Genomic DNA, 19,883 nt, shown 5'->3' with positions numbered 1-19,883 from the left:
TCCCTCATGCTTCCCCCCCTCCTCTGGTCCCTCTCCACCTCGCACCTGAGCGGAGCGCAGCGCGCCGCCGAGCACCACCGCAGCCACCGGGCACGCCTCGCCTCGCCGTCTGGTCCCCTAGCTCCGCCCCGACGCCGTGGAGCCGCACGACAAAGCACGCAACCGCAGGAGGCCTGCAACGCCGTCACCACCCTCATCTTCAACCCCCGACCTCCGAGAATGCCGACAACGCCCGGACGTCATCTGACCTCCCCCAAGCCCGTTGAGACGCGTTCTGCAACCGCTATGAGCTCACAGACCTACTCCCCCTCCTCTCCTACTCGCGTTCATGCTCTAGCTCCGTTCCCCATCTCCGTCGAAGCCCGCCGCCACCATTGCCAACGAGCTCCGTGCTCTTGAACGCGGCCGCTCGCCCGAGCATCACCAGCGAGCTCGCCGCGCTCCTGGGAACCTGAAGCACCACGGGTTTGCCCTGCCGTGCCCTGTAGCACCATCTTCGCCATTGACCGAGCTCCGGCCGCCGCCCAAGTGGTCGCCGCCGTAGTTCCCGACCTCCCCTCGCCCAACCGCCTGCTCTATTACATGCGGTGGACGTCCAGCAGCCCGTAGGACCAAACCGCGAGCCCAATGGTCGCCGGATGGCAAAACCCGACGCCTCCGCTGTGCGGAATGGTTGTCGCCGGCTAGCTTCCGGCGAGGCCGACGTGGCGCCATCATTAGCACCTAACCACCTGCTACCAACCCCGCTAACCAACCCCACAGCCACTGACACGTGGGCCCCGCTGCCAAATTAACCACAGTTTTGCTTCTGTTTAGCTCCAATTAAACACAGTGGCCCCACGCATCAGCTTTGACCGTGCTGGCGTGGCCGTTGACCTGGGCCCACTAGTCAGCCTCTGTTCCTGCCCTGTTACGCTGACGTGCGGGCCCCACTGGTAAGGTTTGACCTGGACCAGCCCTTGTTGACTTGTTGATGTCGTCATGACGTGGTGCTAACGCAGTAATGCTTTCTGGGGTTTTAATAAATCAGAAATGATTTATTATTTTCAGAAAATGCCCAAAACTTCTAAAAATCATATAAAATCAACCGTAGCTCGGAATGAAATAATTTATATATGAAAAATGATCAGAAAAATCCAATCTATCCATCTTTGGCATTTTCATGCATGTTAGAACAAGTTATAGCTGCTGAATTGGACAAATCAATAAATGGCATTTGAAATGCCTTACACGGAGTTTGAATGGAAACCTTTGGTTCAAACCAACTTCATTTAATCTGGTTGCTAGATGCATTAGCCCAAACACCAGCATATTGCCATGTCATGATCATGCATCATATTGTGGCATTGCATTGATTGTGTTCTTTCTCAGTTGCCGGTGTTTCTCCCCTCTCGATAGACATGGTTCCGACGATGTGATCGATGACACCGATGAAGAACTATACTATCTTCAGAAGTGCCAGGCAAGCAAAACCCCCTTGTTCATTCCAATATAATCCCACTCTCTCGCTCCTGCTCTCTTTTACTGCATTAGGACAACAACAATTCAACTATTACATGCTGCGGTAGTTGAACCCCTTTCCTCTGCATGACATGTCATTGCCACAGTAAATAGATGAAACCCACTAGCATGAGTAGGAATTGTTTGAGCCCTGATGTGCCTACTCATTCATGCTTGTTGTCATGCCTGGTACTGCTTAGAGTTGAGTCAGGTCTGATTCATCGGGGATGAATTGGAATGGTGATGAACATGTCCTACTGTTGAGAGCTAAGTGTGTGAACACATTTGGTAAAGGTAGCGGTGAGAGGCCATGTTGGAGTACATGGTGGGTTGTCTCATTGCAGCCGTCCTCAGGAACTGAGTTCTGTGTTTGTGATCCATGAACAGTTACTACCACACATTGGGCTCCGGGCGCTCCAAGCTCTCTCGACTTATTAATCAACCTGATCTCTATCCAGGAGATGCAACTAGTTTCTGGTGTTTGTAGGTTGTGTTAGTAGTCTACCAAGTGGCACCCGGTACAGGCGGGCTTGGGACAGACTAGGCACAGTGGCACGGTGTACCAAGTGGCACCCGGATGGTGGGCTTGGGAACCCTGCTCACATCGTTTGGGGTCGTGAGCGACACCCCGGCCGGATCTCCTTGCGGATGGAACCCGAATAGGCGATAAACCTGGACTAGAGACTTGTGTGGTTAGTCAGGTCGTGGCCGACTCCCTCGCCAGGCTTCTGCTTGAAGGTTGCTGAGATACACGATGTGTACATGGTGGTAAGTGGCGAGAGCGTGTGTGAAGAAGTACACCCATGTAGGGTTATCATTATCTATTCGAATAGCCGGATTCCTCGGATATGGAAACTTGCATCGTTCATAGACAAGTGAAAGTGGATACTCTAAAATGCGCAAGATAAGCGTGAGTGCTATGGATGGCCTTCTCATAGGAAGATGGGAGTGGATCCATAGTGGTGTATTGATATGGTGAATATGTGGACTTGTGTGCGCCACCTCAAAAGAGTTACTTGCAGTCATAGTTTAGGATAGCCACTGAGTCAAAGTTGGCTTGCTACAGTCAAACTCCACCACCCCCTTTGTTGATACTGATGCATATGTAGCTAGTTCTGATGTAAGTCTTGTTGGGTACATTTGTACTCATGTTTGCCTATTTTATGTTTTGCAGAGAGACGTCAGTCTCGCTAGTAGTTCCGCATGGACTTCGACGTTTAGCTTGATACCTCAGCTATGATCTTGTGCCCTCGGTAGGATCTGGTAGATAGTCAAGCTTCTCAGCCTTTTCCATTTGTAGATGTCTGTACTCAGACATGTTAAGCTTCCGCATGTGCTTTGACTTGTGTGCTCTGAATGTTGGGTCATGAGACCCATGTTTGTAATATCTCGCTCCTTGGAGCCTAATGAATAAATACTTGAGTCGTAGAGTTATGTTGTGATGCCATGTTGTATTTACACATATCGAGCATATTGTGTGTATGGGATCCGACAACCTAGTTGTTCATCCTTGGTAGCCTCTCTTATGGGGAAATGTAGTCTTGTGCTTCCATGAGCCATAGTAGTTCGCTACAGCCCGGTTCACCGGAGTCCTGCTAGCCCAGCACTACTGCTCCGGAACACTTGACTGGCCGGCATGTGATTCACTTTGTTCCTGTGTCTGTCCCTTCAGGGAAATGTCACGCGGTGACATCCGGAGTCCTGCCTAGCCTGCTACAGCCCGGTTCACCAGAGTCCTGTTAGCCCAGTGCTACAGCCCGGATTCGCACGTTGCTGATCGACATGCTCGATGTTGGTTCATGTATGCCTGTCCCCGTAAGTTAGTGCCACTTTGGGTTCACGACTAGTCATGTCGGCCCGAGTTCTCTGGCATATGGATGCTAGCGACACTGTCATATACGTGAGCCAAAAGGCGCAAACGGTCCCGGGCCATGGTAAGGCGACACCCGTGGGAATACCGTGCGTGAGGCCGCAAAGTGATATGAGGTGTTACCGGCTAGATCGATGTGACTTGGAATCGGGGTCCTGAGACACTCGTCCTATTGTAAATATTTAGTTAGGTTGATGGAAAAAACAAAATTGCTATGTTACTCATCTTTCGATTTAAATGTGCGGTTTTTTCGTCGCTGCGAAGGTCTAGTATTTGACAAGCTCCGCCCCTGCATTCGCGGGTGAGCACAAATGACATCTCCTCCTCCCCCTTCATTTGCTCTATTCCAGTCTTTCTTGCCGATGAAACTTGCTAGCTATAGGTGTCTTCAGTCCTCAGTATGCATGACCACTATGTGTCTCCCGTTCGAAAGGTTACATATATAAATATGCATGATACGTCTCCAACATATCTATAATTTTTTATTATTCCATGTTGTTATATTATCAATCTTGGACGTTTTATAATCATTTTATATCATTTTTTGGTACTAACCTATTGACATAGTGTCAAGTGCCAGTTGATGTTTTTTTATTGGGGAACGCAGTATTTCAAAATTTTCCTACGAACACGCAAGATCTATCTAGGAGATGCATAGCAACGAGAGGGGAGAGTGTGTCTATGTACCCTCATAGACCGCGTTTGATGTAGTCGAACATCTTCGCGATCCAACCGATCAAGTACCGAACGCACGGCACCTCCGCGATCTGCACACATTCAGCTCGGTAATGTCCCTCGTACTCTTGATCCAGTTGAGGCCGAGGGTGAATTTTGTCAGCACGACGGCATGTTGACGGTGATGATGAAGTTACCGATGCAGAGCTTCGCCTAAGCACTATGACAATATGACCGAGGTCGAAATCTGTGGAGGGGGCATTGCACACGGCTAAAGATCAACTTGTGTGTCTGTGGGGTGCCCCCTCACCCATATATAAAGGAGGGAGGAGGAGGCCGCCCGGCCACAAGGGGCACGCCAAGGGGGGAGAATCCTACTCCTAGTAGGAGTAGGTTTCCCCCTTTCCTAATCCAAGAAGGAGAAGAAGGAAAAGAGGAGAGAAGAGAAGGAAGGAGGGGGCGCCCCCCTTCTCCTTGTCCAATTTGGACTAGGCAAGGGGCGGGCGCGCGCCACCTCTGGCCGGCCCTCTCTATTCTCCACTAAGGTCCATTGTGGCCCATTAATCCCCCGGGGGGTTCCGGTAACCTCCCGGTACTCCGGAAAATACCTGATACACTTCAGAACCATTCCGGTGTCCGAATATAACCTTCCAATATATCAATCTTTATGTCTCGACCATTTCGAGACTCCTTGTTATGTCTGTGATCTCATCCGGGACTCTGAACAACCTTCGGTACATCACTCACAATACATATCGTCATCAAAAGCTAAGCGTGCGGACCCTATGGGTTCGAGAACTATGTAGACATGACCGAGACACATCTTCGGTCAATAACCAATAGCGGAACCTGGATGCTCATATTGGTTCCGATTTATTTTACGAAGATCTTTATCGGTGAAACTGCACAACAACATACGTTGTTCCCTTTGTCATCGGTATGTTACTTGCCCAAGATTCGATCATCGGTATCATCATACCTAGTTCAATCTCGTTACTGGCAAGTCTCTTTACTCGTTTCGTAATGCATCATCTCGTGACTAATTCATTAGTCACATTGCTTACAAGGCTCATAGTGATGTGCATTACCGAGAGGGCCCAGAGATACCTCTCCGATACACGGAGTGACAAATCTTAATCTCGATCTATGCCAACTCAACAAACACCATCGGAGACGCCTGTAGAGCATATTTATAATCACCCAGTTACGTTGTGATGTTTCATAGCACAAAAGGTGTTCCTCTGCTATTCAGGAGTTGTATAATCTCATAGTCATAGGAACATATATAAGTCATGAAGATAGCAATAGCAATAAACTAAACAATCATAGTGCTAAGCTCACGGATGGGTCTAGTCCATCGCATCATTCTCTAATGATATGATCCATTTCATCAAATGACAACACATGCCTATGGCTAGGAAACTTAACCATCTTTGATTAACGAGCTAGTCAAGTAGAGGCATACTAGGGACACTCTGGTTGTCCATGTATTCACACATGTACTAAGTTTCCGGTTAATACAATTCTAGCATGAATAATAAACATTTATCATGATATAAGGAAATATAAATAACAAATTTAGTATTGCCTCTAGGGCATATTTCCTTCATTCTCCCACTTGCACTAGAGTCAATAGTCTAGATTACACAGTAATGATTCTAACACCCATGGAGCCTTGGTGTTGATCATGTTTTGCTCATGAGAGGGGCTTAGTCAATGGGTCTACAACATTCAAATTTGTATGAATCTTGCAAATCTCTATGTCTCCCTCCTTGACTTGATCGCGGATGTAATTGAAGCATCTGATGTGCTTGGTTCTCTTGTGAAATCTGGATTCCTTTGCGAAGGTAATTGCACCAGTGTTGTCACAAAAGATTTTCATTGGACCCGATGCACTCGGTATTACACCTAGATCGGATATGAACTCCTTCATCCAAACTCCTTCATTTGCGGCTTCTGAAGCAGCTATGTATTCTGATTCACATGTAGATTCCGCCACGACACTCTGCTTAGAACTGCACCAACTGACAGCTCCACCATTCGATAAAAATATGTATCCGGTTTGTGACTTAGAGTCATCTGGATCAGTGTCAAAGCTTGCATCGACGTAACCATTTATGATGAGCTCTTTGTCACCTCCATAAATGAGAAACATATCCTTAGTCCTTTTAAGGTATTTCAGGATGTTCTTGACCGTTGTCCAGTGATCCACTCCTAGATTACTTTGGTACCTCCCTGCTAAACTAATAGCAAGGCACACATCAGGTCTGATACACAACGTTGCATACATGATAGAACCTGTGGGTGGGGCATAGGGAATGACTTCAATTTTCTCTCTATCTTCTGCAGTGATCGGGCATTGAGTCTGACTCAACTTCACACCTTGTAACACAGGGAAGAACCCTTTCTTTGCTTGATCCATTTTGAACTTCTTCAAAACTTTATCAAGGTATGTGCTTTGTGAAAGTCCAATTAAGCATATTGATCTATCTCTATAGATCTTGATACCCAATATATAAGCAGCTTCACCGAGGTCTTTCATTAAAAAAATCTTATTCAAGTATCCTTTTATGCTATTCAGAAATTCAGTATCATTTCCGATCAACAATATGTCATCCACATATAATATCAGAAATGCTACGGAGCTCCCACTCACTTTCTTGTAAATACAAGCTTCTCCAAAAGTCTGTATAAAACCATATGCTTTGATCACACTATCAAAGCATATATTCCAACTCCGAGATGCTTGCACCAGTCCATAAATGGATCGCTGGAGCTTACACGCTTTGTTAGCACCTTTTGGATCGACAAAACCTTTCGGTTGCATCATATACAACTCTTTTGTAAGATATCCATTAAGGAATGTGGTTTTGACATCCAGTTGCCAAATTTCATAATCATAAAATGCGGCAATTGCTAACATGATTCAGACGGACTTAAGCATCTCTATGGGTGAGAAGGTCTCATCATAGTCAACTCCTTGAACTTGTGGAAAACCTTTTGCAACAAGTCAAGCTTTATAGACAGTAACATTGCTGTCATTATCAGTCTTCTTCTTGAAGATCCATTTATTCCCTATGGCTTGCCGATATTATTGGGCAAGTCAACCAAAGTCCACACTTTGTTCTAATACATGGATCCCCTCTCAGATTTCATGGCCTCAAGCCATTTCGCGGAATCTGGGCTCATCATCGCTTCGTCATAGTTCATAGGTTCGTCATGGTCAAGTAACATGACTTCCAGAATAGGATTACCATACCACTCTGGTGCGGGTCTTACTTTGGTTGACCTACGAGGTTCGTTAGTAACTTGATCAGAAGTTTCATGATCATCATCATTAGCTTCCTCACTAATTGGTGGAGGAATCACTGGAACTGATTTCTGTGATGAACTACTATCCAATAAGGGAGAAGGTACAGTTACCTCATCAAGTTCTACTTTCCTCCCACTCACTTCTTTCGAGAGAAACTCCTACTCTAGAAAGGATCCATTCTTAGCAACAAATATCTTGCCTTCGGATCTATGATAGAAGGTGTACCCAACAGTCTCCCTTGGGTATCCTATGAAGACACATTTCTCCGATTTGGGTTCGAGCTTATCAGGTTGAAGTTTTTTCACATAAGCATCACAGCCCCAAACTTTAAGAAACGGCAACTTGCGTTTCTTGCCAAACCACAGTTCATATGGTGTCGTCTCAACGGATTTCGATGGTGCCCTATTTAACGTGAACGCAGCCGTCTCTGAAGCATAACCCCAAAACGATAGCAGTAAATTAATAACAGACATCATAGATCGCACTATATCTAATAAAGTGCGGGTACGACATTCGGGCACGCCATTACGCTGTGGTGTTCCAGGTGGCGTGAGTTGCGAAACTATTCCGCATTGTTTCAAATGAAGACCAAACTCATAACTCAAATATTCACCTCCACGATCAGAACGTAGAAACTTAATTCTCTTGTTACGATGATTTTCCACTTCACTCTGAAATTCTTTGAATTTCTCAAATGTTTCAGACTTATGTTTCATCAAGTAGATATGCCCATATATGCTCAAATCATCTGTGAAGGTCAGAAAATAACGATACCTGCCACGAGCATCAACACTCATCGGACCGCATGCATCAGTATGTATTATTTGCAATAAGTCTGTTGCTCATTCCATTGTTCCAGAGAACGGAGTCTTAGTCATCTTGCCCCTGAGGCATGGTTCGCAAGCATCAAGTGATTCATAATCAAGTGATTCCAAAAGCCCATCAGCATGGAGTTTCTTCATGCGCTTTACACCAATATGACCTAAACGGCAGTGCCACAAATAAGTTGCATTATCATTATTAAACTTATATCGTTTGGCTTCAATACTATGAATATGTGTATCACTACTATCGAGATTTAATAAAAATAGACTACTCATCAAGGGTGCATGACCATAAAAGATATTAGTCATATAAATAGAACAATCATTATTCTCTGATTTAAATGAATAACCGTCTCGCATCAAACAAGATCCAGATATAATGTTCATGCTTAACACTGGCACCAAATAACAATTATTCAGGTCTAATACTAATCCCGAAGGTAGATGTAGAGGTAGCGTGCCGACCAAGATCACATCGACTTTGGAACCATTTCCCACGCGCATCGTCACCTCGTCCTTAGCCAATCTTCGCTTAATCCATAGCCCCTGTTTAGATTATAAATGTTAGCAACAGAACCAGTATCAAATACCCAAGCGCTACTGCGAGCATTAGTAAGGTACACATCAATAACATGTATATCAAATATACGTTTCACTTTGCCATCCTTCTTATCCTCCAGATACTTGGGACAGTTCCACTTCCAGTGACTAGTCTCTTTGTAGTAGAAGCACTCAGTCTCAGGCTTAGGTCCAAACTTGGGCTTCTTCACTTGAGCAGCAACTTGTTTGTTGTTCTTCTTGAAGTTCCCCTTCTTCCCTTTGCCCTTTTTCTTCAAACAAGTGGTCCCACTACTAGGAAAAGGGCTATAGCTAGCAGTGGCGCACCACATACATGGTGCGTCATTATTGACATATTACTAATGACGCACCTGGTGTGTGGTGCGCCATTACTAGTTTTGAAAAAAAAATATAAAAAAATTGTTAGCAGTAGCGCACCAGGGGATAGTGCGCCATTACTAGTTGACATAGTAATGGCGTACCTGTACAAAGTGCACCATTACTATGTGTATGACTGGGTCAAACCTTGGTCAAACTTAGTAATGGCGCACTTTGCATAGGTGCGCCATTACTATGTCAAACTTAGTAATGGCGCACCTACACAAAGTGCGCCATTACCAACTTTGACTAAGGTTTGACCAAGTCATACACATAGTAATGGCGCACTTTGTGAAGGTGCACCATTACTATGTCAACTAGTAATGGCGCACTATCCCCTGGTGCGGCACTGCTAACCAAATGCACCCTCCCCCTGTGGACCGCCTTTTTAGTTTAAAAAAAATAAAGAAAATGATGGAAATGCAAAAAAATAAAAGAAAATAAGTTTCCCACGTGATATGTGGTCTAGTTGTTGGGAAAATTTACAAATATGAATTTTGACTTTATTTGCAAAATCTCTCTGGAATTTAGTAAAATGGGCATAACTTTTGCATACGAACTCGGATTAAAAAGTTTTTTATATGAAAAATCATCTACTCGAAAAGTTACATCCGAATTAAACCAGGGGAAGCCCGTTCAAGATTTTCAGAATCTCCAAAAACCTAACAGAATAAAAGATATGGGGCTTTTAAGATCTAGAGGGGGAAATGGAAAAAATGCAAACTTACTAGTGGCGCACCATTTGCTAGGTGCGCCACTAGTAACAGAAAAAAATTGGTTTCGAATTTTTTTTGGAATTTTTTTTCGAAATATGATACGTAATATGACCAGGAAGTTTGAAATATTTTTCAAAATTTAATCACACTCATGAATATGAACAAAGTCCTAGACATCAACAAGGTTTAATACGATTGATATGATAGATATATCAACAAGTGCCTGTTAAGTGAGGTGGTGCTGGGGTTGGATAGAACTACGAAGTTAATCGTGCTCGGGTTGAAGTAGTGTGAGGATGGGTGACCTTCCGGGAAGTTTGACCACTTAGTGCGATTTGACTTGAGATTAAGCATATTGACCCGAGATTAAGCCATAGTGACCCGAGATTAAGAAAAAAACGAAAAAAAAATTGAAACAAAATTTGAAAAAAATCTAAAAAAGAATTTGAAAAAAAAATTGTTAGTAATGACGCACTTCTATGTGGTGCGACATTACTAAGTCAGATAGTAATGGCGCACTTCTACGCATACTAATGGCGCACTATAGGTGCGCCATTACTATCTGTGATAGTAATGGCGCATACTAGTGGCGTGATAATAGTGGCGCACCTGTAGTGCGCCATTAATGGCCAAAACAGGTGCGCCACTAATTAGCCTTTTCCTAGTAGTGTCTTGTTGACCATCAACACTGGATGCTCCTTCTTGATTTCTTCCTCCGCAGCTTTTAGCATCGCGAAGAGCTCAGGAATTGTCTTATCCATCCCTTGCATGTTATAGTTCATCAAGAAGCTTTTGTAGCTTGGTGGCAGTGATTGAGGAACTCTGTCAATGACAATATCATCAGGAAGATTAACTCCCAGTTGAGTCAAGTGGTTGTGGTACCCAGACATTCTGAGTATATGTTCACTGACAGAACTACTCTCCTCCATCTTGTAGCTGTAGAACTTATTGAAGACTTCATATCTATCAATCCGGGCATTTGCTTGAAATATTAACTTCAACTCCTGGAACATCTATATGCTCCATGACATTGAAAACGTCGTTGAAGTCCTGATTCTAAGCCGTAAAGCATGGCACACTGAACTATCAAGTAGTCATCAGCTTTGCTCTGCCAGACGTTCATAACATCTGGTGTTGCTCCTGCAGTGGGCTTTGCACCTAGTGGTGCTTCCAGAACGTAATTCTTCTGTGCAGCAATGAGGATAATCCTCAAGTGACGGACCTAGTCTGTGTAGTTGCTACCATCATCTTTCAACTTAGCTTTCTCTAGGAGCGCATTAAAATTCAAAGGAACAGTAGCACGGCCATTTATCTACAACAACATAGACATGCAAAATACTATCAAGTACTAAGTTCATGATAAATTAAAGTTCAATTAATCATATTACTTAAGAACTCCCACTTACATAGACATCCCTCTAGTCATCTAAATGATCACGTGATCCATGTCAACTAAACCATGTCCGATCCTCACGTGAGATGGAGAAGTTTTCAATGGTGAACATCACTATGTTGATCATATCTACTATATGATTCACGCTCGACCTTTCGGTCTCAGTGTTCCGATGCCATATCTACATATGCTAGGCTCTTCAAGTTTAACCCGAGTATTCTGCTTGTGCAAAACTGTCTTGTACCTGTTGTATGTGAACGTAGAGCTTATCACACCTGATCATCACGTGGTGTCTCGGCACGACGAACTGTAGCAACGGTGCATATTCAGGGAGAACACTTATACCTTGAAATTTAGTGAGAGATCATCTTATAATGCTACCACCGTACTAAGCAAAATAAGATGCATAAAGGATAAACATCACATGCAATCAACATAAGTGATATGATATGGCCATCATCATCTTGTGCCTTCGATCTCCATCTCCAAAGCACCGTCATGATCACCATCGTCACCAGATTGACACCTTGATCTCCATCGTAGCATCGTTGTCATCTCACCAACTATTGCTTCCACGACTATTGCTACTGCTTAGTGATAAAGTAAAGCAATTACATGGCGATTACATTTCATACAATAAAGTGACAAACATATGGCTCCTTCCAGTTGCCGATAACTTTGTTACAAAACATGATCATCTCGTACAATAATTTATATAATCACGTCTTGACCATATCACATCACAACATGCCCTGCAAAAACAAGTTAGACGTCCTCTACTTTGTTGTTGCAAGTTTTACGTTGCTGCTACGGTCTTAGCGAGAACCGTTCATACCTACGCATTAAAAACCACAACGATTTTTTGTCAAGTGTGCTGTTTTAACCTTCAACAAGGACCAGGCGTAGTCACACTCGATTCAACTAAAGTTGGAGAAACAGACACTCACTAGCCACCTGTGTGCGAAGCACATCGGTAGAACCAGTCTCATGAACGCGGTCATGTAATGTCGGTCTGGGCCGCTTCATCCAACAATACCGCCGGATCGAAGTATGGCATGCCGGTAAGCAGTATGGCTATTATCGCCCACAACTCTTTGTGTTCTACTCATGCATATAACATCTACGCATAGACCTGGCTCTGATAGCACTATTGGGGAATGCAGTATTTCAAAATTTTCCTACGATCACGCAAGATATATCTAGGAGATGCATAGCAACGACAGGGGAGAGTGTGTCTTGCTACCTCTTGAGCATGTGTTGGTTTTCCCTTGAAGAGGAAAGGGTGATGCAGCAAAGTAGCGTAAGTATTTCCCTTAGTTTTGAGAACCAAGGTATCAATCCAGTAGGAGACAATGCACAAGTCACCTAGTACCTGCACAAACAATCAAGAACCTTGCAACCAACGCGATAAAGGGGTTGTCAATCCCTTCACAGTCACTTGCAAAAGTGAGATCTAATAGAGATAGTAAAGTAACATTTTTGGTATTTTTGTTGTATAGATTGGAAAGTAAAGATTGCAAAATAGTAAACGAGATGCAATGTAAATAAAAGAGATGTAATATAATAGGAAAGAGACCCGGGGGCCATAGGTTTCACTAGAGGCTTCTCTCAAGATAGCATGTATTACGGTGGGTGAACAAATTACTACCGAGCAATTGATAGAAAAGCGCATAGTTATGAAGATATCCAAGGCAATGATCATGAATATAGGCATCACGTCCGTGTCAAGTAGACCGAAACGATTCTGCATCTACTACTATTACTCCACACATCGACCGTTATCCAGCATGCATCTAGAGTATTAAGTTCATAAGAACGGAGTAACGCATTAAGCAAGATGACATGATGTAGAGGGATAAAATCAAGCAATATGATATAAACCCCATCTTTTTATCCTCGATGGAAACAATACAATATGTGCCTTACTTCCCCTACTATCACTGGGAAAGGACACCGCAAGATTTAACCCAAAGCTAAGCACTTCTCCCATTGCAAGAAAGATCAATCTAGTAGGCCAAACTAAACCGATAATTCGAAGAGACTTGCAAAGATATCAAATCATGCATATAAGAATTCAGAGAAGAACCAAATAATATTCATAGATAATCTTGTTCATAAATCCACAATTCATCGGATCTCGACAAACACACCGCAAAAGATTATTACATCGAATAGATCTCCAAGATCATCGAGGAGAACTTTGTATTGAGAATCAAAGAGAGAGAATAAGCCATCTAGCTAATAACTATGGACCCAAAGGTCTGCGGTAAACTACTCACGCTTCATCGAAGAGGCAATGGTGTTGATGTAGAAGCCCTCTGTGATCGATTCCCCCTCCGGCAGATCACCGGAAAAGGCCCCAAGATGGGATCTCACGGGTACAAAAGGTTGCGGCGGTGGAAAAGTAGTTCCGTCACTCTCCCTGATGTTTCTAGGGTATAAGAGTATATATAGGTGAAAGAAGTACATCGGTGGAGCTATGAGGGGCCAACGAGGGTGGGGGCGCGCCTACCCCTGGGCGCGCCCTCCTGCCTCGTGGCTTCCTCGTGGAGTTCCAGACTTCGACTCCAAGTCTTCTGGATTGCTTTCGGTCCAAGAAAGATCATCGTGAAGGTTTCATTCCTTTTGGACTCCATTTGGTATTCCTTTTTGGCAAAACTCTAAAATAGGCAAAAAAAAGAGAAACTAGCACTGGGCCTCCAGTTAATAGGTTAGTCCCAAAAAATATAAAAGAGCATATTAAAGCCCATTAAACATCCAAAACATATAATATAATAGCATCGAACAATAAAAAGTTATAGATATGTTGGAGACGTATCAAGCATCCCCAAGCTTAATTCCTGCTCGTCCTCGAGTAGGTAAATGATAAAAACCGAATTTTGATGTGGAATGCTACCAAACATAATTATCAATGTAATTTTCTTTATTGTGGAATGAATGTTCAGATCCGAAAGATTCAAGATAAAAGTTTAATATTGACATAAAAACAATAATACTTCAAGCATACTAACAAAGCAATCATGTCTTCTTAAAATAACATGGCCAAAGAAAGCTATCCCTACAAAACCATATAGTCTGGCTATGCTCTATCTTCATCACACAAAATATTTAATCATGCACAACCCTGATGACAAGCCAAGAAATTGTTTCATACTTTTGATGTTCTCAAACTTTTTCAATCTTCATGCAATACATGAGCATGAGCCATGGATATAGCACTATAGGTGCAATAGAGGGGTGATTGTGGAGAAGACAAAATGGAGAAGATCGTCTCACATCAACTAGGCGTATCAACGGGCTATGGAGATGCCCATCAATAGATATCAATGTGAGTGAGTAGGGATTGCCATGCAACGGATGCACTAGAGCTATAAATGTATGAAAGCTCAACAAAAGAAACTAAGTGGGTGTGCATCCAACTTGCTTGCTCACGAAGACCTAGGGCATTTTGAGGAAGCCCATCATTGGAATATACAAGCCAAGTTCTATAATGAAAAATTTCTACTAGTATATGAAAGTGACGAAAAAAGAGACTCTCTATCATGAAGATCATGGTGCTACTTTGAAGCACAAGTGTGGATAAAGGATAGTAGCATTGTCCCTTCTCTCTTTTTCTCTCATTTTTTGTTTTTTTGGGCCCTCTCTTTTTTTGGCCTCTTTTTTTATCTTTTTCATCTGGAGTCTCATCCCGATTTGTGGGGGAATCATAGTCTCCATCATCCTTTCCTCACTGGGACAATGCTCTAATAATGATGATCATCACACTTTTATTTACTTACAACTCAAGAATTACAACTCGATACTTAGAACAAAATATGACTCTATGTGAATGCCTCCGGCGGTGTTCCGGGATGAGAAATGAATCAAGAGTAACATGTATGAAAGAATTATGAATGGTGGCTTTGCCACAAATACGGTGTCAACTACATGATCATGCAAGGCAATATGACAATGATGGAGTGTGTCATAATAAATGGAATGGTGGAAAGTTGCATGGCATTATATCTCGGAATGGCTATGGAAATGCCATAATAGGTAGGTGCGGTGCCTGTTTTGAGGAAGGTAAATGGTGGGTTTATGGTACCGGCGAAAGTTGCATGGTACTAGAGAGGCTAGCAATGGTGGAAGGGTGAGAGTGTGTATAATCCATGGACTCAACATTAGTCATAAAGAACTCACATACTTATTGCAAAAATCTATTATTTATCAAAACGAAGTACTACGTGCATGCTCCTAGGGGGATAGATTGGTAGGAAAAGACCATCGCCCATCCCCGACCGCCACTCATAAGGAAGATAATCAATAAATAGATCATGCTCCAACTTCATCACATAACGGTTCACCATACGTGCATGCTACGGGAATCACAAACTTTAACACAAGTATCTCTCAGATTCACAACTACTCTACTAGCATGACTCTAATATCACCATCTTCATATCTCAAAACAATCATAAAGAATCAAACCTCTCATAGTATTCAACGCACTTTATATGAAAGTTTTTATTATAACCATCTTGGATGTCCATCATATTAGGACTAGTTTTATAGCCAAAGCAAATTACCATGATGTTCCAAAAGACTCTCAAAATAATATAGGTGAAGCATGAGAGATCAATAATTTCTATAAAATAAAACCACCAGCGTGCTCTAAAAAGATATAAGTGAAGCACTAGAGCAAAATTATCTAGCTCAAAAGATATAAGTGAAGCACATAGAGTATTCTAATAAATTCCGATTCATGTGTGTCTCTCCCAAAAGGTGTGTACAGCAAAGATGATTGTGGTAAACTAAAAAGCAAACACTCAAATAATACAAGACGCTCCAAGCAAAACACATATCATGTGGTGAATAAAAATATAGCCTAAAGTAAAATTACACTACTAGGGAAAAGCTTATACATAGAATCTTACCACACTACAAGAAATATGTTAACTAGTGACCTTCTGTCAGTGACCCTGGAAGAATTGGTCATAGATCTATGACCATTTCAGACCAATTGGTCAAAAGCTGTTCGGGGATCTCCAAACCCTAAACTATAACGACCATTTTGGTCAGAAAGGTCGTAATTTCCTTACACAAATGGTCATAAAGCAGATAACACTGGTCCTCTGCCTTATTTCTAGCTGATCACGGCCAATATAGATGGTCATAACCTTGTAAATTATGGTGGGTTGCTATGACTAGGCGCCACCTCATCAGTTTTGCCTATGACTAAGCAACCTATATTTCTGTCATTCCCAAAATTCCCAAAAAATATCATAAATAATTTGGGTCATATCTTCGTCAAATATGTAAACAACCTTCCTTGCCTAGTTCAAAAATAATTCAACAATATTCATTTTCCTATTCTGTTCAGAACAACACTTTGTGAACGAAGTACCACTTTGGCATGTCCAAATAGTATCCATTTTCTACAGTGCCTTCCTATGATCAAATAACCATCCTCCACCAAATGCCAGCTCAATCCATTCATTATTTTGAGCCCAGCTTCAACATTTGTATTTATGTCTAGTGTGGTACTTTGCAAAGCAAGTACCACCTAGGCTCCTCCTTTTGAGCTGAAAATTTATGAAGACGGTCTTCTTAGTAACTGATCATCCTCAGCCAAAACTCACGCCCATTAGCCATGTACATTTCCCGTACCGCTAATCAAACACTTGGTTGCTAATTCATGTTTGAGCATCGATCGGTCTCCTCGTGGGAATCTTTTGTTGTAATTTTCTTCCTAGCACCTACCTATGGAGTGCCCAACCTACTAGACATGTCTAGGCCGCCCAAAACACATGGCAACGCCACGGTCACGCGGTGACCACGCGGCGGGCATGCGAGTTTACGCGCTCTAGAGTTTGGGCCCTCGGCCACCGCCCAAACCATGTATTTATGGTTAAATAGGTACTTATGTAACTATAAATGATTTTTGGAAAAAATAAGTAACAAACTATGAGGCAGCCGCCGTTCAAATTTGACCCGCTTCCAACTGAATCGGCGGAAATTTGTCTTTTTCACGAGAGGTGGATCAAAACTTTTTACACCCAACCATTTTGTCAATTGTGCATTAAATATGTCCTGGTATTTTAAAAAATTGATTTGGTCCAATTTTGCAACAATTATTTAGGAGGTCCTTCATAAAAAAACCTCCTTTTGGGCACTCGAAAAATGGAAAATGGTTTTTTCGTCCAAAGAAAATGAGAACTTCCTTAGGAAACATTGTTTGCCATTCTAATATGCACCCTTGTGCACAATATGAGATCATATGAACAAACTATGCCATGAATGTGGCCATAAGATTGAGCATTTGGCTTGAAAGCCATTGATCTCCACACGTGATAGCTCGTTTCTGAGAACACTTTTTTTAAATCATTGCCGTATTACAAGTTTGTTATTTTTGCTGGGAACTTGGCCACATATAATGACACAATGCGAAGGTTTCCCAATTTTTTGATTTTTTGTTGAATTTTTTATGCCTGTTTCAAAATGCGGTCAAAACAACGGGAATGACCGTTCCTAACTAGTGGTTGAATCTTGGAAAAATTTTGATGTTTCTCTGATTAAATATATACTTATGTACCTAGAAATGATTTTTGAAAAAAATAAATAGCAAACTATGAGGCAGCCGCAGTTCAAATTTGACCCGCTTCCACCTGAATCGGCGGAAATTTGTCTTTTTCACGAGAGGTGGATCAAAACTTTTTACACCCAACCATTTGGTCAATTGTGTATCAAATATGCCCTAGTATTTTAGAAAATTGATTTGGTACAATTTTGCAACAATTATTTGGGAGGTCCTTCACAAAAAAACTCCTTTTGGGCACTCGAAAAATGGAAAATGAATTTTCTGTGCAAAGAAAATGAAAACTCCCTTAGGCAACATTGTTTGGAATTCCAAGATGCACCCTTGTGCACAATATGATATCATTTGAACAAACTATGCCATGAATGTGGCCATAAGATTGATCATTTGGCTTGAAAGCCATGAATCTTCACGCATGATAGCTCGTTTCTGAGAACACTTTTTTAAAATAACTGCCGTATTACAAGTTTGTTATTTTTTCTGGGAACTTGGCCACATATAATGACACAATGTGAATGTTTCCCAATTTTTTGAATTTTTTTGAATTTTTTATGCCCGTTTCAAAATGCGGTCAAAACGGTGGGAATGACCGTTCCTAGCTAGTGGTTGAATATTGGAAAAACTTTTGATGTTTCTCTGATTAAATAGATACTTATGTACCTAGAAATGATTTTTGGAAAAAATAAAGAACAAACTATGAGGCAGCTGTAGTTCAAATTTGACCCGCTTCCAGCTGAATTGGCGGAAATTTGTCTTTTTCACCAGAGGTGGATCAAAACTTTTGATACCCCACCATTTGGTCAATTGTGCATTAAATATGGTCTAGTATTTTATAAAAATGATTTGTTCCAATTTTGCAACAATTATTTGGTAGGTACTTCACAAAAAAACTCATTTCGGGCACTCAAAAAATGGAAAATGATTTTTTCGTCCAAAGAAAATGAAAAAGCCCTGAGGCAACATTGTTTGCCATTCCAATATGCACCCTTTTGCACAATATGAGATCATTTGAACAAACTATGCCATGAATGTGGCCATAAGATTGATCATTTGGGTTGAAAGCCATGAATCTTCACACACGTTAGCTCATTTCTGAGAACACTTTTTTAAAAGAATTGCTGTATCACAAGTTTATTATTTTTCCTGGTAACTTGGTCACATATAATGACACAATGCGAAATTTTTCCAATTTTTTGATTTTTTTGAATTTTTATGCCCGTTTCAAAATACAGTCAAAACGGCGGGCATGACCGTTCCTAGCTAGTGGCCCAATATTAAATAGATACTTATGTACCTAGAAATGATTTTTGGAAAAAATAAATAGCAAACTATGAGGCAGTTGAAGTTCAAATTTTAGCCGCTTCCTATTGAATCGGTGGAAATTTGTCTTTTTTACTAGAGGTGGACCAAATCTTTTAACACCCAACCATTTGGTCAATTGTGCGTAAAATATAGCCTAATATTTTAGAAAAATGTTTTGGTACCATTTTGCAACAAATATATGGTAGGTTCTTCACAAAAAACCGATTATTGGCACTCCAAAAATTGAAAAATGATTTTTTGTGCAAACAAAATGAAAACCCCTCAAATCAACATTGTTTGTCGTCCCAGGATACGCAAATGCGCAAAATATTGGGCCATTTGAAAAATTTATATAAACAAGTAATATGTTGAATGTTTATCCAGTATAAGAGGGTACAAAATATAAGAAAACAGAAGGAAAAAACAAAATTACACTAGCTGAATTATGATTGGTGCAATCTATTGTGGCATGGATCAGTGACATGGCAAACATCCATCCATCCATCCATTCATGCAGCCCACCGTAGTAAACATCCGTCCATCGATCCATTCATCCAGCCTTTCTCCCTCTTGCGTGAACCCTAGAGCTCCGCTCCTACGCATCCACAACCGCCGCCTCCAACCATCTCCCTCCCTCAGATCTCGATCCGCCGCCGCCCCCAACCCCACCCCCACAGCCACCGTCGACGACCCTCACCGTAGACAAGGTCGAGGCTGACCCAAGATCGAGCCCATGCCCAGATTCATGAGTGGAGCCCCGCGAAGCTGCCTGCAAACTAC

The sequence above is a fragment of the Triticum dicoccoides genome, chromosome 6A, assembly GCF_002162155.2.
Source record: "Triticum dicoccoides isolate Atlit2015 ecotype Zavitan chromosome 6A, WEW_v2.0, whole genome shotgun sequence".
Lineage (NCBI taxonomy): Eukaryota > Viridiplantae > Streptophyta > Magnoliopsida > Poales > Poaceae > Triticum > Triticum dicoccoides.
The sequence above is the reverse complement of the archived record's forward strand: the minus strand, read 5'-3'. Positions refer to the sequence as shown.